General features: G+C 34.3%; 1 pseudogene; it reads right to left on the bottom strand.

Annotated features, from left to right (window-relative positions):
- Window positions 1-21,567: 21,567 nt before the first annotated feature.
- Window positions 21,568-22,497, bottom strand: LOC141416253 (olfactory receptor 7D4-like; annotated as a pseudogene).
- Window positions 22,498-24,153: the final 1,656 nt, after the last annotated feature.

Genomic DNA, 24,153 nt, shown 5'->3' with positions numbered 1-24,153 from the left:
AAAGCCAGGCCAGGAAAGTAGTTCCTGTGACCTTATCTTGAAAATACTCATCACAAAATGGGCTGTCAGAGTAGCTCAAGGTGAAGACCCTGTGTTCATGCCCCAGTACCACCAAATAAACCTCAATATAATAATGTAAAACTGAATTCAACAACGTGTAAGAAAAGATGATACACCCTGACCAAGTCAGCTGCTTCCCATGGATGCACAGATGATTCAACACATGCAAGTCATTTACTGTAATACATCATAGTAACAGAAGCAAAGAGGAAAACCACTTGATCATCTCAATAGATGCAGAAAATGCCTTTGATAAAATTCAACACCCTTTCATGACAAAAACTCTGATCAAACTAAGAATAGAAAGAATGTACCTCAACATAATAAAGGTTATATATGGCAAACATTTAGCTAACATCATACTTAATAGGTAAAAACTGAAAATGTTTCCCCTGAAGTCAGGAATGTGAAAAGGGTGCCCACTCTCTTTTCTCCTATCCAACATAATCTTGCAATTCTTAGCCAAAGCTATAAGACAGGAATAAGAAATAAAAGGAATACAAATAGGTAAGGAAGAAGTCAATGTATCCCTTTATACAAATGACAAGTTCCTATACCCGAAAGACTCAAAAAACTCCACCCAAAAAAGCTCTTAGACATCATAAACAGCTTCATGAAAGTACCAGGATACAAAATCAATTTACAAAAATCAGCAGCCCTTCTATACACCAACAATGAACAGATTGAGAAAGAATACAGGAAAGTAATTCCACTTACAATAACCTCAAAAATAATAATAAAATCCTTAGGGATAAACGTAATGAAGGCCATAAATGACTTTTACAAGGAAAACTGCAAGCAATTGAAGACTGGCTAGGTTACCAAAAGCAATCTACATGTTCAACACAATTCCCATGAAAATCCTAAGGTTATTCATCACAGAGATTGAGAAATCACCCTAAGGTTCATTTGGAAACACAGAAGGCTAGAAACAGTCAAGGCAATACTGAGCAAAAAGAGCAATACTGGAGATACCACAATACCCAACTTCAAACCATGCTACAGAGCCATGGTAATAAAAACAGCATGGTACTGACACAAGAAGAGATATAAAGACCAGTGGAACAGAAGTCCCAGATATGAATCCATGTTGCTATGCCCACCTAATTTTTGACAAAGGTACCAAACACATGATGGAGAAAAGTCAGCCTCTACTATAAATGTTATTCAGAAAGCTGGATATCTGCTTGCAGAAAACTGAAACTAGATCCATGTCTTTCACTTCGTACAAGTATCCACTCGAACTGGAGTAAGGACTTTGATATTAGAGCTGAAACCTTGAAACTAGTACAGGAAAGAGCAGGGAATACCCGAGAACCAATAGGTATAAGCAATGAATTACTCAGCAGAAATCAATTGGCTCAGCAACTAAGAGAATGTGTCAACAAATGGGACAATATGACATTATAAATCTTCTACACAATAAAAAAATGGTTTCTAAATGGAACAGGCCCACAGAATGGGAGAAAATCTTTACCAGCTACATATCAGACAAGGGACTGATACCAAAATATACAGGGAGCTCAAAAAACTAAACTTAGAAAAAAGCAATGATCCAGTGAAGAAATGGGCAAATGAACTGAACAGAGACTTTTCAAAGGAAGAATCACATGGAGAACATCATCTTAAGTGAAGTTAAGTAAGCTCAGAAAGCCAAAACCACATTCTCCCACATATGTGCGTTGTAAACCAAAAACAAATGTAGCAATATTAAGGGACATGGGTCAAAATAAAGAAAGGCTTCACATGGGAGGGATATGACAAGGGAAGGAAACCAAAAACTTTAATGTGTTTGATGTGCTCATGGTATAGGAATAATATAGAAATCTTAAACTGACAGGGGCCACCATAGAAAGTGCACTGGGGAGGAGTGTAAAGGACTAGTAAAGATCAACAAATTGGGGTCGTAATACATATATGCATGGAAACAATGCAAGGACACTACCTGTGTAGCCATGTTTCTCTTTTTATCTTTAATTACTTTCTTCTACAAAATCAGAGAACAGGAGGGCAGAACACTTTCTGCCCAGGGGGTTGGGGGATGGAACTGTGGGAAGCAGGAGGTGGTGGGGAGGAGGTGGTGGGAGGATAACTATGGTGTAAATAATATATACACATATAAGTAAATGAAAAAATGATATCTGTTGAAACTGTTCCAGGAATGGGGGGGAGTTGAAAGAGAGCAGTAGAGTTGGTGAATTCAAGTATGACATGTTTGATACATTGTAAGAACCATGGTAAATTCTTTAATGTACCCACACCCAGCACAACAATAACAATATATTAATAAAAAGACAAAGGAAGAAGTTCAAATGGCTAAAAAAAAAAAAACCGAAAAATGCTCACCATCCCATGTCGTAAAGGAAATACAAATCAAATCCACATTAAGATTGCACCTGACCCCTTTTAGAATGGTTGCCATCAAGAACACAAATAACAACAAATTTTTGCAATAACTGTGGGAAAAAGGAACTCCCATACACTGCAAAAGGGAATGTAATCTAGTACAAACACTATGGAAAAGAGTATGGAGGCTCCTTATAAAACTAAAAAAAGATCTGTCATGCTACCCAACAACATCTCTCCTAGGGATATGTCCAAATGAGTTTGAGTCAGGGCACAAAAAAAGCAGCTGCATATCCATGTTTACTGCAACACTATTTAAAATAGTAAGCTATGGAAACAGTCAGATGGCCCACTAGTTATGAATGGATTAAGAAAATATGGTAATTATACACAATGGAATTTTACTCAACCACAAAGAAGAATAAAATTTTGTCATTTGCAGGTAAATGGTTGTAACTATCAACTTAAATGAAGTTATCCAGACACAGAAGACCAAAAGCCACAAATTCTCTCTCACATGTGGAATATAGTTCTAAACCAAATAAATCAATGTTATGACAAACTAGACACACTAAGGGCAGGTCATGCTTGGGGAGGTTAGGTTAAAAGAAGGAAACTAAGCACTTGAATATGTGTGATATACTCCATATATAAGAATGGATATAGAAATCTTAAACCAGCTGAAAGCACCATAAAAAAGGGACTAAAATAGGATGTAGATAATTAGTGGATAAAAAACAGTGTAGCTGTACTTATTTCAAACTAGCAAAAAGATGTCATTTTAAAAAAATATTTTCTCTTTCTTTTCTGGAGGAGGATGGAAAAGGTCCTGCCCAGGGGGGTGGGTTTCCACCAGTGGGAGGGTGAAGGTGGTGGGGAAAGGGTGTAGAAGAGTGAATATGTTGTAAAAAATGTATACACATGTATGTAAATGTAAAAATGATACCTGTTGAATCTGTTCCATGAATCAGGGGAGGAACGTAGAGTAGGAAGGACTGAATTCAACTATGACACAGTTGATACATTTTAAGAACCTTTCTAAATGCCACTATGTATCACCACCCAGCACAATAATAAAGGAAAAAAGAAACCAAATGATAATAAATGCTGGTAAGCATGAATATGGACAGAAACACTTATACATTGCTAGTCAGAATATGAACTAGCCAACAACTATAGAAATCAGAATGAAGATATCTCAAAATTTAGAAATAGAATTAGCACATTATTCAGCTATGTGATATTGAAGTATATACCCCAAACAACTGAAGTCTGCTAATTACAGAGATGCCTTTAAACCTATACTTAAGAAGGAGAGGTGTATGTGGGCACGTCTTAAGTGGTAAAGCACCTGCCTAGGAAGGTAGAGGAGACACTGAGTTTAAACACCACTACTAAAGTAAAAGAAAAGAGAGAGAGAACATGAAAAATATAAGGGACTAAAAAATGAAATAGAGATCAAAGAAACTATTCAAAGAATCACCAACCAAAATTTTGTTTCTTTGGAAAAATAAAAAAATATTGATAAATCCTCAGTGGATCTGATAAAAGAGAAAGGAAAAGTCCAAATTAATAAAATTAAATTTAAAGAAGACATGATACCAACCCCTCTCAAACTTTTCCATGAAATAGAAAGGGAAAGAACACACAACTATGAAGCACTTTACACTCATCCCCAGACCAGACAAGGACACAATCAAAAAAGAGAATAATATGCAAATTTCTTCAATGAACAAAAATGAAAATATCTAATAAAATGCTGGCAAACAGAATTCAACAGTCCAAAAAATCATACATCATGATCAAGTTGATTTTATTACAGAGATGCAGGGATAGTTCAAATTATGAAAAGGAATAAATATAATCCAGCCCATAAACAGAAAGGGCAAAAATCACATGATCATCTCAATAGATGCAGAAAAATTCTTTGCAAAATTCAACATTGAGAAGGTTCAAATTTTTTGTTTGCAGGTAAATGCATGGAACTGGAGAACATCTTGTTAAGTGAAATAAGCCAGGTTCAGAAAGACAAAGGTCACATTTTTTCTCATATGTGGAAGACAGATCCAAATGTGAATACAAGAGGTATCATATATACATATACATACACATACACGTATACACATATACACACAAAAAACACATCTCCAAAAGTGAGACTCTTAGAACAGACTAAGGGAGAAAGAAAAGAAGTGAATGATAGAAAGTGAATAATACTGAACTACATCACAACTATGTAGGGATAAAACACATTGAAATTCACTGAAAACTAGTGAACAATGCAAGGGTAGAGGAAAAGGATAAGGAAGAGTAATAGAGGGTTTTACTTATTAAAGTTCGATATATTTACAGAAAAAATATTAAAGCAAAATCCCAGTGAACAATGAACAGACCCTAAAATAATGAAGGATATGAATGTAAAAGCAGGTAATGTTATGGTGAGGGTAATAGTGGGAAGAGGAGGATGAATGAATAGTGTAAAGGAGGGTGAATGTGGTTGGTATTTTCTATGCATGCATGAGTATGGAGCATTGAAACATTTTCAAGTCAATTCAAGAAGGGGATTGGTGAAGGAGATTAATGTAGGGGATGAATAAAACTGTGATACCATATATAAAATTGTGAATCCCTGTATAATGATCATATATACAAAAAATTATTTTGGAACCAATGAATGTGCCCATCAATGATGAATGAATATAGATAATATGGTCTGTATACACAGTGAAGTTTTACTCAACCATAAAGAGAATGAAATAATATCATTTTCTAGAAATAGTTGAAGTGATGATCATCATGGTAAATTAAATAAGTCAGTCTCATAAAGATAATATCGCTTGCTGTCTTTCATTTCTGAAAGTTAAGGGAAATAAAAAACAATGTCATGAAATAAAAGGTTGACTAATGGGTAGGTGGAAGAAATAGAAAAAAGGGGAAAGGTGAAAGGAAATAAGAATGAGTAGGAACTTGATCAAAATCATTTTATGTATGTGGGGAAATATCATTAAGGAAGCCCCTACTTTGTTTAATAAATATTCAATATGTCAATAAAAAATTGAAAGAGATGGCCTTCTGTTTTCCGGCAATCTCTCACCCTACACAGCACCATCTGTAAACAATCTTCACTGGAGGGGAAATGGCTTATGGTATAATCTGTTCAGTTCTGGGTATGTCTCCTGGACATGCTATCAGAAGTTTCCCTGGTGTCTCTTCCATGAGCAGATTTCCTCCAATAATGTCAGGACAAGCCAAGACCATTGAATGCTGGAATTCAACAAATGTGCCCGGAGGCTTCTGAATCCTGTTCAGCCATAAGAGTTCATTTCTCTTCAAAAATACTGTAAATATAATCTTTACACTTTTAACACTTTACGTCTTTAATAAAATCTGCCTTTTACAGTGGGATAAAAAAGAGTTGGGGGTGTAATGTGTTCTGTTGAATATGTACATATTTTTGTAGCACTTTTGACTTGGAGTTCTCTGTATGAAGAACTCACAGATTGATTTCTTATTCACAAATGGAGAAAGCTAGGATACCAATGGATTGAAAATGAAAGAAAGAAAGTGAAAATATATCGGTGCATAAATAGCAGAGAGAAATTTAGGCATATGAAACAACCAAATGACAATAATATAGAAAAAGATTAGAAAGGGAGAGGTGAGCTTTGTCACATTTTAAATATGATAGGACAGTATGACATTTTAAAATGCTTGGGAAATGTAACAAAACCATTCATGATGGGAAGAGGGGATCCTATAGTATGCTACTGCCAGGCTGAGATTAGACAAGATGGCATAGGAAACCCTAAGATAGATATGTTTGTGAGTGATATGTTTTTACTTTCTCCAATACCTCCTCCCATGTTGAGTATTCTTGAAGATATCAGAAAGATAAACATCTTTTGCTATTTCCTTTTAGATGTTCAACTGTGAAATTTCTAATGTTTTTATCTCTGACATTTGTAGAATTTATAACACCACTCATTGTTCTGTGACTTTTAGTTTTGCATATTCTATTAAGGGGACACAAATCCAATTTATTGAACATTCAAATTAATAGAAGCAAACTGAATATTAGTAGTTTTTAAGACATTCTTGACATCATTTACTGGTCCAAGAAGAAAGAGAAATAAAGCTTGGGTGCCAGTGGTTCTTGTCTGCAATCTTAGTTATTTGGGAGGCTGAGATCAGGAGGATTGCTGTTTGAGGCCAACCTGTGAAAATAGTTTGTGAGACCTCCATCCCCAAAACCACCAGAGCAAAATAGACTGGTGATGTGGCTCATGTGGTAAAGTGACTGGTTTGCAAGCACTAAGCCCTGAATTCAAACCTCATTCCCACCAAGAAAAGAAAAAAGGGGGAAGTAAAGAGAGAGACAATAGGAATATTGATTAAACGTTTTCACATTTCTAGTAAGATGGTGAATAGTGTATTCAACATTGCACAAAAATAAATGTGTGACTTGGCTCTGCCTTATGTTGTGCTAGATGTTAAGTATACAGATGGTTCCTAACTCTTGACGTTTCAATCTACGCACTGTTGACTTGACTAATTTACAGATGTAATATGCATTCAGCAGAAACTACACTTTGAATTGTATTCTTTTGCTGAGCTAGCAATATTCATACAACCCTCTCATTAGATGCTGAGCAGGGGCTGTGAGAAGCAGCTCCCAGTCAGCCATCTGATCATAGGTTTTTGTTTTTGTTTTGTATTTTTGGTAGCACTGGAGTTTGAACTCAGGCCCTTGGGCTTGCTAAGCAGGCACTATTACTGCTTCAGCCACTCCTCCAGCCTTGATCACAGGTTAAACAATCAATACCTACAGTGTTTTGTGTTGTTAAGCCTTGATGCTCAGTAGGTTAGGTATATTAATTGCAGCATTAGTCTCAACTTATGTTGATATTTTTATTAAGATATATTTGTTGTACATGGGGGATTCATTGTGACAATTTTGAATAGACTTTTATTGTACTTTGGTTAGATAGTCTCCATAATCTCTCCCTTCCACTCCTCTCCCACTTCACTTAAGGCAATTGCAAGAGATTTCATTATTTTATCTTGTATAAGTATATGAAGACCATAAACCACATTCCTTCACCTTAATCTCCTTTTTTCATCCACCCCCTTGCACAAATACCCCCCGTACCTATTTTACATTCATGCCTTTTGTTGATTTTGTCAAGATACAACCTTACTGCAAATCAAGAAACTGTTGAATAGACAAAGATATTGAATCCTATCCCTTAAATTGCTCAATGTTTCATTTATTAAGATCAACAGTATTTTGCAGCAGTCTCTAAATTTTGTCAGTAATATTGTCATGGCCAAGGTCACCTTGCCATAATTAGCCAATCATTTCCTGACACCAATTAGTCAGTGGTGTTCTGGCTGCAATTATGATTCTATGTTACCATATCTTTTTGATTAAAGCATTCAACTTTCAACAATTACTTATCCAATTAGCTATATGATAATATCTGCACTTAGGTATACAGGTTAAAGCAGAATTAAGTACCAAATTTCATTGTTTAGTGAAATATTTAGCTTAGTTGGTTACTAAGTAAATTGTACTAGTTATAGGAAATCTTTTTAGAGAGCCAAAACTGATACCTCAGCACCATGTGGAACACCTCCAAAGGACAGGTGGACATGTGCTTAGGTATATGTGTTTCTATTATAAAATACAAGAGCCCCAATAAAGATTGATCATGACAAAAGACAAGGAACTGTGGATAAATGATGAGATCCTAATGGGGTTGTTAAATGGATCTGGGTGCAGTGGTTCATGCCTGCAATCCTCCCAATTTGGGAGGCAGAGATAGCAGGATTGCAGTTTGAGGCTAGCCCAGGAAGAAAAAGTTCTCAATGAACAATCCATGTGTGGTGGCACCTGACTGTATTTCCAGGTATGTGGGACACAGAAGTATGAGTATCTTGAGTTAAGGCCAGTCCCAAGCAAAAGTGCGACCCTATTTGAAAAATCACTAAAGAAAAACTAGGACAGGAGCACATCTCAAGTGGTAGAGAGTTTGCTCACAAAGTGCAAAGGTCAGAGTTCAAACCATAAATAAACTAGTAAATAAATAAATAAATGGAAAAAGAAGGGAAGGAGGAGAAACAAAGAAAAAGAAATTTAGAGAAAGAGCTCCCATTATGGAGCATATGACTGTTCTTGGGAAATGAAAGGGTAATGCTAAATTTGTCTCTAATAAATTGGGTGAGTGACATAACCTACAGGTTCAACTATAGACATACAGTAACTGAAAATAGGACACAACCAACTTAAACTTAAATCATACCCTCTCTACAAAGGAGGACCACTACAACCTCCTTTTCTGACTGAGAACATTTTGCCATCTTCCAATTGCAGACTTATCACAAGTTATCTTCATAACTCATGTTTATACATTTATGAGAGTATTGACCTAGAAAAGAGAAAACAATACACTATGTATGCTGTTAAAGGTATTTTTAAGTTACTAGATAAGTAATTATCAAAAAATGAACATTACAAACAAAAGTATATGGTAACATCGATTCAAAACAACAGCAACCACACCACTGATGAAGATGTGTAAAGAACTGATTGGCCTTATTAGGGTATGGTAACTATTATTGTCCACTATTTTTTGTTATGTTTAGAAATCATTAATAGCAAAAAGTAGTTGTGTTGTGACAATTTCATAGGGGCACACAGTGTGCTTTGAACTACTTCACCGTTTCTATTATATTCTCTTATTCTATCTATCTCCTCCCCACACCATTTAAAACAATATTTGCTGGGTTTCATCATGTAATCTTCACACACATACGTTCAATATACTTCTTATCTCCCTCCCCCTCCCAGTGACTACAACTTCCCGTACTCCCCAGTTTACATTCATGTCCATTTTCATTATATTATTATCATTTTAGACCTTAATTCCACATGTAAGAAAAACTGGGATTTTTGGCTTTTTGATCTTTGCTTATTTTGCTCAAAGGAAGATCTCCAGTTCCATTCACTTTGCCTAAAATGACATTTTATTCCTCTTTATGGTTGAACATACTCTATTGATATTTTTTTTTCTTTATCCATTCATCTGTTGATTAGCCTAGATTCCTTACCTTGGATATTATAGATAGTGCTGCAATAAGCATTTCAGCACTATCATTTCAGGAATGTCTCTTGAATATTAACAATTCATTGTGGGTTCCAAAATTGTGAGCCAGGTAAATCTGATTTTAAATAAAGATTGCCTGCCCCAAGTATATTTCCATGTAGTAATGCAAACAGACTCATACCTTCCAAGATGTTTTCAGTTGTGACCAACTCTTAGAGCTCTTTCTTATTGGATTCTGTGCCATTTACATGTTTCTACATACATCCACATTAGAAAGTCTAGGGCAAGAAATATTACAGGAACAAGGACATTTTGATATAGAAAATCAATAAACAGAGCAAATTATCAGCCTTCTATGTTTGATAGAACATATGGAATAAGATATTTGCATCTGTCCTAGAGGAAAAAAAATAATCATTCTAATTTAAGAATGAATATCAGGAAATTCCCTCAATTTGTATTGTGAGTGCATACCCTAAAAGAACTAAAACCATACTTAACTGGATTTTCAATTTAATTCTAATATTGATAATCAAATAAAATTGTTATTTTGTGAAAGTTTTATGGCTTTTCATAATTTTAGGTAGAGTAGCCCATCTTCTGTGGTGATTAGTGTCCGCCAAAAGATGCTGGAAATCAGGTGAGTGTCTTTTCAAATACACTTGAAATATATATTTTGTCTTCATGAGTTTCAATTTTGGATGAAAAAGTATGTTTTTTAAATGCAAAAAGCAGAGTATCACTGATTGTGAAAGTAGTACTAATTTACCAGACACCAATGAGTAAGTGATATTAAGCTTTTAATTGTCACTATATTTTTCACTGCAATTTTTCTTTTTTGCTCATGAAAGGAATTGAACAAAGGTCTTCCTGTATGATAGGAAAACAGCTGGGTATGTTGCCGATAGTAGCTGATAATTATAATGACTTGATATTTTTCAACTTGTCAATGTACACATCCCTAAAACCAATTAAAAACAATATGAATGTGACCTATTATTACTACCATAAATATCCACTACTATATGAAAAGTCTAAATATTTAATAATAAATCCTTACTGCAGAAGTTTGTAGGTTCTTTTGAGATAAGGTCTTGTGATGTAGCCTAGGCTTGCCTCAAGCTGGCAATCCTCCTGCCTTATCTGCTATAGTAAAGATTACAGGTGTGCACTGCATAATCTCAGAACTCATGTTTATTCTTGATAAATTTTGAGGATCCTTTTGTTATCTCTGTATGATCCTCATTTCCTTGCACTTTACTTGACCCAAGGCAAACACTGTAATAAATTTCATGGGAGTGATTCTATTTCACTTTTTCCATACTATTAGAATTGATCTAGGCCCAAGAGGAATTTTATTTAAAATTTCCAAAATGTTATCATACTTTATATATTATTGCCTGAGAAACTTTATTTATACATACTGTGTTTTACATCTTTTTGTGAAGTACATATGGCTCTTCCAAACACTTAAAATGATGCATACTGTTACCTAGACAAGGAATTTTATTTTATGATTTTACTTTATTATAACACTCAAGAAAATATTTGTGCCACTCCACTGTTCAGAAGTTAGAATTTCTATAAGGAATATTCATGATGGACAGTGTTTTCAGATATAAAAACTGATACATTACATTCTGTTTCCCCAACAGAAAATTCTTACATAATCCAGATAAGATGTTATTATTGAGGTATAGAATGAAAAATATCCCTGAAGTCACTCAGGCAATGGGCTTTCCATGAGAGACCTTCATGGAAATTATCATCTCGCATGAAAATAAAGCAATATCCTAGTCATAGACAGTGCTATGTCCAACAATTTTCATGCAAAAAATATGTTTGGCACATAGTAGATGTTTGACACTCACTAAATATTGTCATAGTATTTTAAGAGCTGTTCTTTTCAACGTAAGTGAAGATTTGTCTCAAACTTAAGATCCTCCTGCCTCAGCCTCCCATATTCTGGAATTACAGGAATGAACTTCCTTCCACACATGACATTTCTCCTGTTTATTATGACAATTCAAATCAGTATTTTTTGAGATGAGGTCTCACCATGTTGCCCATTTTGGCCTTAAACCTTGAGTTCAAATGTTTCTCTTTCTTCATCTTCCTGATTTGCTGACACTACAGGTATATGTCCCCTTACCTTGTCTGAATCACTATTAAAGTTGCAGATTGATTGATGAAATGCAATCCAAAGAATGAATTAATGACCTTTAATTCTATCGCAGAGAGATAGAAACTCATCATGCCACAGCAAACTTCATCATGGAATAAGTGAAAATTAGAAAGGGGTATAAGACAATACAACAAGATTCATTCTTTTCTCTTTTTAAATCTCTCCTGTATAAATTGTGTCACTACATCCATAATTTTTGTCCTTGAAAATTGTAGTTTCCATTAAATGGAAAATGATGGATCTTTTAGAAAGTATGCCACAGGTACACACAAGCATTGTTTACATCTGTATACTTCTAGTTACTATGATGGAATGCATGAAAGCACAGGTGGAAAAGACTCCAATATACAGACAACATATTGCATACACTTTGTTTCTGTGAAAAAGAAAGGATCTACTCAATATTATGGATGGTTTTTGTTCTTTGTTTCTTTATTGTGAAAGGACCTTACTATGTAGCTCAGGTTGGTGTGGAATTCATAATATGCCTGCCTTGGCCTCCTTTATGCTGGGAATACAGACATACTCTACCATGGCCAGCGTGTACTCAAAATCTCACAGAGAGTATTTTTCTAGTTATATTTATTGTCTACAGATACATACAGGCTCTGATAAATCCAAAATAAAGGAAAAAACGATTGTTTCTTTGGAGGCAGTAATAAACTGCTTCTGGCCTACACTTGTCATCCTAATACTTTGGAGGCTGAAGAAGCAGGATCACGAGTTTAAGCCTAGCCTGAGCTGCTTAGTGACATCCTATTTAAAAATTAAGGAAAGAAACTCAACAAAAGAGGTAGGGGGAAAAGGGTATGGGACAGTAATTGTAGTAATTAATCTTATAAAAGTAAAATATATTCATGGATGAAATGCCATTTGAACTATGGCTATATACATAAAATAATGTACATTAATGTAAAAACGGTCCTGTTATGGTGTAAGTACCAGAGAAAGAAAGAGTGTGAACAGAGAGGATAAGGAACAGTGAATATGGTCAATATACTTTATATTCTTCTATGAAAGTAGAACAACAAAATCTGTTGAAATCATTTAAAAATAGAACAACAAAACATGTTGAAATCATTTTAAATAAAGGAAAGGGGGATGAGGGAGAATTACAATGACAGTGAACCTAAACAAGGTACTTAGTGATGTGATAGTTTTTACTAGGTGCCCTAGCTTCTTTCTTTCTAAAAATGTGATTATTTCATAAATTCTTTAATTTTACTTTTGATTTATCATATGTAAATATTATGAGGGAAAGTCACTTTCATAATTCCATACATGCAAACAGTGTATCTTGAGGCAAGTATTAATTGTGGAAAGAAGGTCTCATTGTGATGTTTTTATATAAGCATATAATGTACTTTGACCATATTCAGCCCCTCTGCAACTCTCTTATCCTTTCTCCTACTGCGCCCACTTTAAATTCATTTTAATGGTTTTCCTTATATTTTCAAATATACATATAAAGTACTTGAATCCTAATCCTCTCCCATCATATTTTTTTTCTCTATTCCCACTCACACCAGGTCCCTCCACCAAATAATTCCACCTTTATGTTCATATCCTCTATTTTTTCTAAAAATGTCATTCCTGTAGAATTAAAGAAAGGGTATAGGTGGGTGAATATGATGGAAATATTATGTACTCATTTATGTAAATGAAAAAATAAAACCTGTCAAAACTATTCCAGGAAAGGAGAATGATGGAGGAGAGTGAATTCAACTATAAAATAGTAAGAGAGTTTGTAAGTCACAATGTACCCTAGTACAATAATTATTTTACAATGAGATTATAGTTACTTATGTGATTAGTGTTAATTTTGAGATAGTAAAATGCCTTTGAATTCAGTGGGTATTTCATTATGAAAATTGTCATCATCTTTAATTTTATGGAAAATATGTTTTATGATATACTACATATAAATTTCCCAGATTGTAGGATAGAACACTATTTAAAAATGTGATACTTATTTGATTTTATGGCTGTCAAAGCTGAAAAACTAATTGTTGTATGTTGAATTTTACCCCACTTCCCAAGTTCATATGTGTAAGCCATAACTTGCAATGTGACTGAATTTCAGGTAGGCAATTCAAGGGGTATTTAAGTTCAAGTGAGGTCATATAAGTTAAATATATATATAAACAATATATGATCATATATATATATATATATAGAGAGAGAGAGAGAGAGAGAGAGAGAGAGAGACAGAAAGAGAGAGAGAGAAATTGCATGTGTAAGTCTGCTTGAGGGAATATGGGAAATGGTAGTGGAGAAGAAAAATGTTAAGAGAATGAAAATTATTGAAATAGCCCATCAATAATATAATGTACTGTACTATAAGCTTTGACTATCGGGGAAGCATGATGATAGAGAGAGAATAAGTAATGAGGGTGTTTAATTTGATTAAAGCATGATATATAAAGGCATGAAGTACCAAGATGAACCCCCTTGGATCATCAATATGCATTTTAAAAAATGAAGGGCAGGAGGATAAAATAGGACTTTTTTGGGGCTGGGTACAAGAAGGAGGGGATGTGGGCATAAGGAAAGGGTGAATATGGTGGATTTATTTTATATTCATATACGAAAATAAAAGAATCCTGTTGAAATTGTTTTAAGAAGGGGAGGGGAAAGGGAAAATGATGGAAGGGGCAAATCTGAGATATACTCTAAGCACATATGTAAATATTACAATGTAACCCCTGTACAACTATTACATGTTAAATTTAAAATAAAGAAAAATGTGATACTTGTGTCAGATGTTCCAGAGTAGACTTTTGATCACTGTCTTTTATATGTTGACAAAGTTATTAATACTCTATTTTCTAGTAGTTCCTTATTTTTGTAACAATAGCAGTAAGTATTTGAGACACGATAGGATTGAAGAAGGAAATCAAATGAGATGGTATAATTTTTCTATTCTCATTCTTGAAACACACCACAGACATTTCATACATGTGAACTCCTGTGTTTCCTTGGTTATTTATTTTTATTTATTTATTACATCACTGCTATTAAAGTCAAATATAATGCACATAAGAGTGTTTGCTCATGTGTGGGTATGCACTGTATTAAAATCTGTAGTTAATGGCCAAAATATGTAAACAACGGATTTAATTTAAAGTATTGAAAAATTATGTAAAGTCATTACCCCTACAGAAAGTAAAAAGAAAATTCAATAATTAAAAATGGAATGAGTGTAAGAGGAGACAGGATAAATTCCATCCAAAATGCAAGGACTTGACTTCAACAGAATAAAGAAAATAAGAATTTGTCATTCTCATTATTTTAGCAGTAAATCACAGTGCACACTTTCTCTTTTCCTTTTTTTACTCCACAGACCCTCACAGGAACACACCAACTCTTGTTATGGCTAACACTGAAGACTTCTGTTCTCCACAGTCTGTTCCAAGAACCAAACATGTGTTTTCAGAGACAGTGATCAGAGAATTGCAAGACAAAGGCATTGGGCACATTATTAAATATTCTACTACCTCAAGGTTTAAATTCTCAGAGATTCTCATTAAACAAATTCTTCATTTTCTTTCTAGTCTTTAATTCACTCCCCCTTGAGGAACAAAGAAGATAGTAGAGTAAATATTTATCAGTCAATATAATGTCTTTGTAGGCAGATGCTGAAGGAGTTGGATTTATTTCCTTCAAGAAAAGTCTTTCTCCTTGATTTGACCTAAAATTCATAAAGCAATCCCTGAATAATGGTTATTTTCTAGAATGAATATATACTGTAATCATCCCTCTTGAGCATGATTTCTTTACCAGTCTTTGGATAGGTTAGAAACTATTTCAGATCCACTATAGTAGGCAGGAAACTTTTTTTCTTTATTAATTTACATTAAATGTTACATTTTTTCAAATGTGTTTGTTATTTATTTACAGGGACTCTTAATTGATTCATATATATTGTATACCATATGATGTATAGAAATATTTTACATTGTACAATATATAAATCTAAAAAACTAACACAATGTGGTGAATTAAGTCAGGTTAAGAAAGATAAAGGTTGCACATTTTCTCTCATATATGGAATACAAAACCAAAAAATGAACATATACTAAAACCCAAAAATGATCATTTATAAACTTACATGTATAACTTATCTGTAATAGTGGAACCTCTGTATGGAACACAGGGCAGGAGGGAAAGGAAAAGATAATGAAATCAACAATATTGAAATACATTCCATCTGTGCACGTAGAGGATTTAACAATATGTATTTTAAGCTGTTGACTAATGGGGGAGGGAAGGAAGGGAGAGTAATGGAAAGCGGTTGTACTGATCAAAGTAAAGTATCGTCACAGCAGGGATACATCAAGAAACCCCTCTGAGCATTGACTTTGGAATTAATAATGAAAGATAGGACTGCATATAGGTACTGCATGCAGACAGGGATACTTGTGGGAAGGGGAAGGGTGAATCAAATAGAAGAAGGTGAAGCAATATACTTGATGGGCTTCATATATATAAAATAGAACAATGAAACCTCTTGCAATTGCTTTAACTGGGTAGAGGTAGTCCAGTGAAGGGGGGAGATGGAGAGAGTCACATAATCAATGTACATTTTAAGCCTATTTAGAATTGACAAAATGCATCCCCCTGTCCAATGAATATATTCTAATAAAAAAGAAAAAAATCATATCATCTGCAAAAAGGGATTATTTGACATCTTTTTTTCTCTGTGTTTATTGTTTCTAAATTTTGTTGTTGCCTTATTGCTCCAATTTAGAATCCAAGGTCTCACAATGTGGACCAAAACGGCAGCTTTGGCATCATGTAGCATTTGGCCTCACAGACAAGGATTATTGAGCAACTATTCTCACATCAAACTTTCTGACAAACTGATGAAGAAGTAAGAATATGTAACATAGTAGAAAATTTAATACCATCAGTATTCTACAAGCTCCTCAGTAGGTGCCTTTGTGGGCATGAACAAATGGATGCAGACCACACAGACTCTCAAAGTTGTGGAAGATACAAGGTCAATGGATACTGTAGGTAACAGAGATTTTTAGTCCCCAAACCTCCACAACACAAAAGATAAAGTCCTGAGGAGTGACATCCCTACAACTAGTCACAGCCTCTTCAAGGAAATATTGGCATCACAGAATTAAACTTCATGACTGGGGAGAGTGCCATAAAATACAGAACACACTACAATAGGCTCTGTTCCTGGAACTGAAGGACACCTGGATAAAGAAAAACAGACAGTTGTTAGGCTCCTGGGAGATGGAGCATATCATACTTTAATGGGAAGTGACTGGAAACTGTGGGGTCAATAGGCCCAGATTCCTGTAATCATAACTTAGTTCTGTCTTTCTGTCCTTGGGAAACATCCCAGGACTCAGAGCATCCACACTCCTGCTGAGCTCATACTCCCTATGAAGCCATCATAAGTAGAATAACTAGTTCAAATGCTAAAAGCAAAAATATTTCAAGGGAGTGCAAACAAGAAAATATTGTTTGGGGGTTTTATTGTCTTTGTCCTTTTGACTTTCATATTTTTTGGATTTTTTATTTTCACTCACTTGCTTCTTTTTAGTTCTGCTTTTTCTCCCTTCCTTTTTTACAGTCACTATGAGCTATAAGCCTCACCTTTCAATACCTTCTCCCTCTCTCTCTTCCATCACCTTTACCCATTTCTATTTATTTCTCTCAACAATTAGAGTATTTGTGTAATTTTTCTTCTCCTTATATTCTTTCCTCCAAAATCCTTTATTGCTTTTCAATAGACAATTATATTTGCACATGGCTTTTTTTTTGCTTGCTTCTTTTTTCTATCTCCCCTTGTTCCTTTCTTCTGTTTTTCATTAAAATTTCTCATTACTGATCTGCTGAGCTTAATCACTTTTCCTTCCAGCCTCACAACACCATAAACATTTACTATTTATTAGCATTAGCTCTCTTGGCTTCTAGCTCTGAAGATTATAAACTAAGGTAAATCCAAGCTCACAAACTACTATGCTTGTGCCTTAATTCATGTAAAGACAGTGTAGCAATTGCATTCTTGATTTTTATTAGGGATGGATGTATGCCTGTATTGAGTGTCTATCAAATGTGTTGCTTCTACAACTAAGATCCCTCTCTGAGTGGAGTATGGGTCTAGGCCAGTATCCTGAGCACCATGGTCAAGTGTTACTGCTGAGAGACATTCCAATGATGAAAAGCACTCTGCAAATCAATCACTATCTTGGCTTGCATGAATAGTATGAAAATTCCAACAGAAGGTATACAGATTTAAACCTCCTACCAAGAACTTGGTCTCAGGTATATCAGTCTCAAAATAGAAAAACAAGTAATAGGAAAAAAATAAATCTCCACAAAAAGCCAATGATTCCATAGTAAAGGACTTGAGAGATAGTGAAGCAGTTGAAATTTTAAGAATTTAAAGCAATGATAAGAGTATCTACAAATGTAAAGAGGACACCTGAATGAACTCAAAGAGAATTCAAATAAACAGATGAGGGATATAAGGATGACAATGTAGGTTATGAAAGACAGCTGGTTGACCATACACAAAGCAATAAATGTAGCAATAAGGCAAGAAGATGAAATAAAAGGGATTCAAATGTGGAGGGAAGAAGTCAAGATACTCCAATTTGCAAATGATTCAATCCTTTGCTTAAAAAAACCTTAAACTCCTAAATATAATAAACACTTTTGGCAATGTAACATTTTAACAAAATACCATAGGAAAATCAATAGCTTTTCTATACACTAACAATGAACAGACTCAGAATGTAACCAAGGTAACAATTCCATTCACTACAGCCTCAAAAAGTATCTGGGAATCAGCTAATTGTATTAGGTGAAAGAACTCCTACAGAAAGAAAAACTATAAAACTGTGTAAAATGAAATCAAAGAATACATAAGAACATAGAACAACCTCTCATGTACACAGATTAGCAGAATTAGTATTGTGAAAATTGCTATACTTTTGAAAATAGTCGACGGATTAAATGAAATCCTCATCAAAGTCACAACATCATTCCCAATATTGTTCTTCACAAAAAATGAAAAATTCAACCCTTAATTGTATATGGAAAAATAAAACATTCTGTATACAAACAAATACAGAGCAAAAAGCAACTATGAGAGTATTACAATACTAGTTTTCAAATTATACTACAGAGCCATAGTAACAAAACATCATGGTATTGGCACAAAAGCAGACCTGTAGATTAAGGAAACATAAGAGAAGCCCCAGAAATAAACCCACATAGTTACAGCCATCTGATTTTTGACAAAGGAGCTAAAAGCATACATTGGAGAAAGGACAGCCTTGGCAACAAATTGTCTAGGGAAAACTGGATATTCACACATAGAAGATTGAAAAATAGAACGTAATCTCTCACCCTGTACACAAATTAATTCAAAATCCATCAAAAATCTTAATGTAAGACCTCTACTTTTGAAACTACCATAGGAAAACTTTAAGGGAAAAACACTGAACATACAGGCAGGAGCAAATATTTCCTGAATGGCACTGACATTGCCCAGGAAATGAGAGCAAGGATTTGCAAATTGGATTACATCAAATTAAAACATTTCTGCATAGGAAAAGATACAATTACCAGAGTAAAGAGACACAAAGTCTTTGCCAGCTAAATATTGGATAAAAGATTAATATACAGAATATACACAGAGCTCAAAAACTTAATCAAGAAAAGAACAAATAATCCAATTAATAAAAGGGAAAATAAATTGAACAGTTTTCAAAGACATGTAAATGGCTAATTAACACATAAGGAAATGTTCAATGTTTTTAGCTATAAGGGAAATGCAAATCAAAACCCCACTGAGATTCTATCTCACCCCAAACAGAATGGCTATCACCAAGAAAACAAGCAACACTAAATGCTGATGTAGGGAAGAAAGAAATCTCGTATACAATTGTAGACAATGTAAACAAGTGCAACCACTGTGGAAATCGATATGGAGGTTCAACAAAAAAACTACAAAGAGACCTGTATTATGACCCTGCTTTACCATATTTGGGCATGTGTTTGGGGAGCTATAAATCATGATGTATGATAGACACCTGATGGTAGCTTAGACACCCAAAAACAAATGACTGGAAAGAAAATGTGATATACAAAATGGAGTATTAAAAAATCATAAAAAATGCAGTAAAGTTGTTTGCAAAAAATGATGGAACTGGACAACATTGTGTTAAATGAGATAAGACAAGATCAAAAACCCAAAGATCCCATCATAATTTTGCTCATATGGAGTATCTAGACCTAAAATGCTAAAAACATTTAAAAATCAATAATAATTATGGGGAATGAGTCTAAAAGGCTTACTTGTTTAGAAATAAGGTGAATGAGGAGAGGAAAGCTGAGAGCACTAAGAGGTGAACAGGATCAAAGTACGCTACATATATATGGAGACAGCATAATGATTCTCATTATTAACACTGTTCATGAGGCTATAACAAAGGGAGTAAAATTGTTCAAAGTATAATGTGAGCATCCATGAAAGGATTCCTTGTTTGTTTACCAGTGTACTTTACCAAAATATAAAAAATATTTTAAAAATATATCAAAAACTACTATGGATATTGAAGAGAAAGGGAATAGTGTGAGGGTTAGTAGAAATGAGGGAGCAATGGAGGTATGAGTATGACCAAAATGCATTTTATTCATATATGCTTACAAAAATCTCACTATGTATAATTAATATGTGCCAATTAAAGCAGACATGAAAAGAGAAGGGAGACTATGTGGAAGGATAGGGGACCAGCTAGTGGATAAGGGAGAAAACAGAGAGTAATGTGGGGATTAATACAATAAACTACATTATATACATATACAAAAGTATCAGTATGAAGCACATTATTTGCACAATTAATAGCGATAAAGATAATAAAATCAGAATTAAAGAATATAAATGTACAATTTTCTTCCTAAGCGGCTGTGCCATTTGCACTTACATATACAACTATGGTTATGAGAGCACAAGTCAGTCTAAGGGCTGTGAGAGCACCATCAGCCATGAGACTGCCATCATGTATAAAGTCTGTAATCTACCAAACTTTTCTTCATAATGCATGACTATACTCAAACAAATGTGAATGCATACCCATTTCTGTACTGTTAAGCATTTCTAGAAGATGGAAATTAAACAGATGTCCACCAATGGATGAATGGATAAACAATTGTTTATACTTAAAGTGAAATATTGTTCATTGATAGAAAGATGAAAAATATTAAATGAGTTAACTAATGAAACAGAAAAGTAAGGAGTTTAAAAATGAAAAAGGTTAAGGAATGATTAGGGGCGTGGCTCAAGTGATAGAATGCTGTACTAGCAAGCACAAGGTCCTGAGTTCAAACGCCAGTACTACAAATAAAAAAATAAAGAAGAGACAAGATAAAGGTAAAAGGAAGAAGAGATGAAGGAAAAATCACAGAGAACAGTGTTTTCCCTTCAGAAATTATATGAAGATAGGAAAATATACTAAAGAATATTTTTAGGGTAAGGTATATATGTAAACAACTAGGAGAGTCCTGATTCAAAAAACTTCATTCTGAAGATTTTCATTACATTTCTTCCAAGGAAATAAAAATAAATTCAATTAATGTGAGGAACATTAACAATCAAATAAATTTTGAGAAAACCAAGGCAGCACTTGAAATAAGTTCTTTATGTCATGTGAAGGCCTTTCAGAAAAAACTTACCCAACTAGAAATGTTATACTATATATACAATATATATGCATATTATATATATATATATATAATATACATATAGTAAGAAACATAAAAAAGGAATTACTGAAGTAGATTTTGTGGAGAAATGAATGCAAATCTATACAAAAGCAAAGTATGAAGAAAGAAAATTAATTATATTCCTCTGCTCAGCAGTTTTCCCAGAGCATCCTTCACATCCTTGTTCCTCAGGCTATAGACGAAAGGGTTCAACATTGGAGTGACCACAGTGTACATCACTGAGGCAAGTGTGCTCCCCTGGGAAGAATGTGTCACAGCAGAACTGAGATAAACTCCAACTGCTGTTCCATAGAACAAGGTAACCACACCAAGGTGATACCCACAGGTGGATAATGCTTTATATTTTCTCACAATGGAGGACATCCTCATTAAAGTGGAGACAATCTGAACGTAAGGGAAAAGTATCCCAAATGTGGGAAGCACACCCAGAAGGGCAGTCATCAGATACATAAAGATGGTGTTGATGAAGGTATTGGAGCTGGCCACCTTGAGAAGTGGAGCCAGTTCACAGCAGAAATGTGGAATTTCAGTGTTTATGGAGAAGCTCAGGTATTTTATCAGTAGAATATGAATCAGGGAGATACAGAGCCTGATGATCCAAGACAGCAGGACCAGGAAGCCACAGGGCCAGGTGTTCATAATGACAGTGTAGTTCAGAGGGTAGCAGATGGCCACAAAGCAATGATAGGCCATCATAGTCAGTAAAAAATTATCCGTTCCTGCAAACGTATTTGAAAAGTATACCGGAGAAAGGCACTCTCTGTAGGAGATGTCTTTGTTTTGTGTTTGGATGTTCGCCAGCATCTTTGGAACTGTAGTTGAAATGAAACAGATATCAACAAATGACAGGTTGCAAAGAAAGAAGTACATAGGTGTGTGGAGATGGGGGTCAGAGCTAATGGTCAGGATGATGAGCAGATTCCCAAGTGTGGTGACCAGCTACATGGAGAAGAACAGCCCAAAGAGAAAGAGCTGCAATTCAGGATCATCTGAGAGGCCCAAGAGGAGGAATTGAGACTCCCCTATATGGTTCTCTGTTTTCATGGAGATGGTGTTTCTCCTGAGGAGTGAGGAAAAGCAACATTCAATGAACAGTCAATGGAAACATCAATTATTTATCACTTTATAATATCAATCCTTAGATGAGCATCTTCCATCCTGTATTGATTCTTGCCAATAAGAGTGGTTTATTCAGCCAAATAGGAACCCATTTTTCCCCTGTACAACCATTCTTTAAGCTAACAGAAATCTCCAATTTATCCTTAGCTAGTTTTAATTCTCCTTTGGAAATCAATGGATAGAAACTTTATTATGACCCATTTGAAATACTTAAAACTATTTCAAATAATTGTCATGGCAATCTCACTACTTCTGTGAACTATAGCTCTATAAAAGTGATAAAATAAGGATATTTAATTCAGCAAATCTTCATCTATGACTTGACAATTTCTAATGATGTTTTAATTCTCTTATTTTGTTTCTCTTATTTGTAGCTTATTTTTTTCTTTGTATAATGTAGTTATTAGCATGAGGTTAATCAAGTTGAAAAACTTTGTACTCAGTGGGGGACCAGTATTTGATAATTGTAATTATTATCATTAATGGTGATATTTAAAATGTCCTTTATGATATTTTGGATATAAAACATTCCAATGCATATTATAGATCTGTGGTTTGAAAATGAGTCTGTCAAGTTAGACTCTCTAGAATAGGGTTTTACTCTACAAATAAAACATGTCTGCAACTTGAGAATGTTATTTGATCTCTCTTAACTACAAGTGCCTGACCTTTACAACAGGGTAGTATATTCAATGTGTCATAGAATTTAAGAGCAAATTAACATGACATTGTGTATTTTTCTACTGTGGTTCCCACATAATACAATGGAGACCTCATCAATATAAACATATATTTTAACATCTCAATAAATCCATCTTAGTATTATTATTTAGCAGTATTCCTCTTTAAATTGCACAGCCATTATAAACTGCATACTTATGAATGTAAATACAACAGGTTTTTTTCCTCTATTGACTACTATAGAGCATTTCTAGCCAGGGAGCGTCCCTTATGGTTCCTTTTTTTCAATAAAGCCTTCTGGTTGAATTCTCCTTAGAAAAGGAAAAAGCATATTGCTACACAGATAGGAGAAGAAAAAAGCATACCACAATTAAAATAATATATGAAGCACATGTGAGAATGTGTGCTCATGTATTCATGCCCTTGAGAGAGGTTATATTTCAAATCATGACACTTGATGGTTAAAAAAGAAAATTGGTGAATTTGATTAAAATATACAAATATATATTCAAATACATATTCTAGAGATGTGTTTGGAAAAAATTAATTTTAAAGACAAGTGTTTATTTTCCATGACACATAAATTGAGTATTACAAATGCCTGGAAAGTTAACATCAATACAAGATAGGAAAAAGTTGCTGAGGGCAAATTTAGTTTGTGAATGTGGTAAAGGAGTCAACTTTCAAAGAGAAATATTTGAGATGAGACAAGAAGGATGGGCCATTGTTATTCAGAGTAAGTTATCAATGACAAAATACTCCAATGAATATGGTTGCCCATGGTGAACATCACATTAGAGGCAGTTTGAGAGATCAGTGTGATCCAGACTACAGAATGAGGAGTACAAGGAACAGAGTCTGTGATTCCCACCATACAGCTTCCTTTATCCTTCTTTGATA

The sequence above is a fragment of the Castor canadensis genome, chromosome 14 (assembly GCF_047511655.1).
Source record: "Castor canadensis chromosome 14, mCasCan1.hap1v2, whole genome shotgun sequence".
NCBI lineage: Eukaryota > Metazoa > Chordata > Mammalia > Rodentia > Castoridae > Castor > Castor canadensis.
The sequence above is the reverse complement of the archived record's forward strand: the minus strand, read 5'-3'. Positions and strand labels throughout refer to the sequence as shown.